This window comes from Erythrolamprus reginae, chromosome 1, assembly GCF_031021105.1.
Source record: "Erythrolamprus reginae isolate rEryReg1 chromosome 1, rEryReg1.hap1, whole genome shotgun sequence".
Lineage (NCBI taxonomy): Eukaryota > Metazoa > Chordata > Lepidosauria > Squamata > Dipsadidae > Erythrolamprus > Erythrolamprus reginae.
The window spans coordinates 172,701,879-172,704,690 of record NC_091950.1 but is presented as its reverse complement, the minus strand read 5'-3'; positions in this window follow the sequence as shown (position 1 = coordinate 172,704,690).

Sequence of the window (2,812 nt, the reverse complement as noted above, 5' to 3'; positions counted from 1 at the left end):
CATGAATATTAATATTCATGTTATCTTGTGTTCCTGGAGGAAATATAGGATAGAAATATAAAATAAAGAACTAGTTCCAAAGGTTGAAACTAAGAAAATGTTATTCAAATGAATATATACACACATACATGTATATACGTGTGTGTGTGTGTGTGTGTAGTGTACATATGCATATACACATACACATACGCATACACATACATATACACATACACATATACATTTATTTATTTGTTTGTTTTGTCAAGTACATATTGGTGATATTCAAAAATATAATAGTATTCATATAGATCAGACCTGGGCAAAGTGCGGCCCGGGGGCCGGATGCGGCCCGCCCGCTGTCTGTGACCGGCCCACGGAGGTTGGAAGGAAAGAAGGAAGGAAGGAAGGAGAAATGGAGGGAGGAAAGAAGAAAGGCAGGAAAGAAAGGAGAAATGGAGGGAGGGAGGGAGGAAGGAAGGAGAAATTCTCTTTCCATGCCCTTTTGCAAAAGTCCAATAAATGTTCATTTTTAAATTGTTCATTGGTTTCATTGGCCTTTCCAAGAAATTTAAAGCAAACCCTCCCACCCCACCTCTCAGGGGAAAAAAGGGGAGGAGGAGGAAGAAAAGGAATCTAAAGCTACATTCAGGCAAAGTCTCCACTATGTTTTCTCAACTGACAATGTAGGTCAGTTGAAGAGAGGCACCTGAAAGAAATATTTTGAAAGAGAAGTAAAGAACTGCCCAAAAGCAGAAATAAAAGGCAGGCAGGCAGGCAGGCAGGCAGGCAGGCAGGCAGGAAGGAAGGAAGGAAGGAAGGAAGGAAGGAAGGAAGGAAGGAAGGGGTGGGCAATTAATTTATAATTATAATATAATTATAATATATAATTATATATATATATATATACTGTATAATATAATATATAATTATAATTTATAATTATAATATAATTAACTCAGTTCTATCCAATAATATACAGTATTGGGTAGAACTGAGTTAATTATATTAATCCGGCCCTCTAAAACCATGTCAAAATTAATTCCCCACCCCTGATATACATGATACGAGTAAAAAAGAAACATTAGGACAGGGGTCTGGCAATCTCACACTACTAAGTAGAGCATACAAAACTTTCGCCAGACCAATCTTGTATACAGCTCATCTGTCTGGAACCCATATCACATATCGGACATAAACATAGAAACATAGAAGACTGACGGCAGAAAAAGACCTCATGGTCCATCTAGTCTGCCCTTATACTATTTCCTGTATTTTATCTTACAATGGATATATGTTTATCCCAGGCATGTTTAAATTGGGTTACTGTGGATTTACCAACCACGTCTGCTGGAAGTTTGTTCCAAGGATCTACTACTCTTTCAGTAAAATAATATTTTCTCATGTTGCCTTTGATCTTTCCCCCAACTAACTTCAGATTGTGTCCCCTTGTTCTTGTGTTCACTTTCCTATTAAAAACACTTCCCTCCTGAACCCTATTTAACCCTTTAACATATTTAAATGTTTCGATCATGTCCCCCCTTTTCCTTCTGTCCTCCAGACTATACAGATTGAGTTCATTAAGTCTTTCCTGATATGTTTTACTGTATACTTAAGACCTTCCACCATTCTTGTAGCCCGTCTTTGGACCCGTTCAATTTTGTCAATATCTTTTTGTAGGTGAGGTCTCCAGAACTGAACACAGTACTCCAAATGTGATCTCACCAGCGCTCTATATAAGGGGATCACAATCTCCCTCTTCCTGCTTGTTATACCTCTAGCTATGCAGCCAAGCATCCTACTTGCTTTTCCTACCGCCCGACCACACTTCTCACCCATTTTGAGACTGAACATTCTAGAAAATGTCCAGAGATACTTTACTAGAAGAACCCTCCACTCCTACATTCACAACAGAATACCCTACGCAATTAGACTTACAATCCTAGGTTTAGAAAGCTTAGAACTATGTCGCCTTAAACACGATCTAAGCATAGCCCATAAAATCATCTGCTACAACATCCTTCCTGTCAATGATTACTTCAGCTTCAACCACAACAACACACGAGCACACAATAGATACAAATTTAATGTAAAAAGCTCCAAATTCGACTGCAGGAAATATGACTTTAGTAACTGAGTAGTTGATGCATGGAACTCTCTACCAGACATACATATATGAAACAGAAGAAGAAGGTTACAAGTTGATTTTTGAAAGCTCACTCAAAGAATTATTTAATTGAATAAACTGTCCTATAGCAAAACTATTCCAGAACAATAGTATTCTAAAATAGTGATTTACTATTTTAATTTTTAGGGGTTTTGGAGGGGAGGGGGAAAGAGTTTTAAAGTGAAAGACAGTTTGACTGTCTTTTGAAATAATGGAAACATATTATTTTAGGACCTAAATTCTAATTTTTGTGTGTGGTTGGCAGCAATCGTGTGTGTGTGTGTGTGTGTGTGTGCACTCTAAAATCAGGATGGATGGATGGGTTACATAAGCTTCCGATAAAATTAAGCCAGGAAGTAATGGCTATCCACACCACCCATACTTTTACCTTTATGTGCATTCATAGAAAATGTTGAGTCAGAAAACTCAGCTAATAAATGTCCATGAGCAACAAAGTTTTCCCCTTAGGCATATGTCCTGGTTTCCAAAATATATAATGGAAGGTTAGGGAACAGCCGCAAAACTTAGTTAAACAATCACATACAATGAATGTGTGTGAGACGGTACAAAATGGTGATGTGGATGATCATCAACTGAGGTTTTGCTCTGTCCAACCCAGAAGAATGTTGCATAGAAAAGATTTTGGCCAGTCTGCCTATCATGATA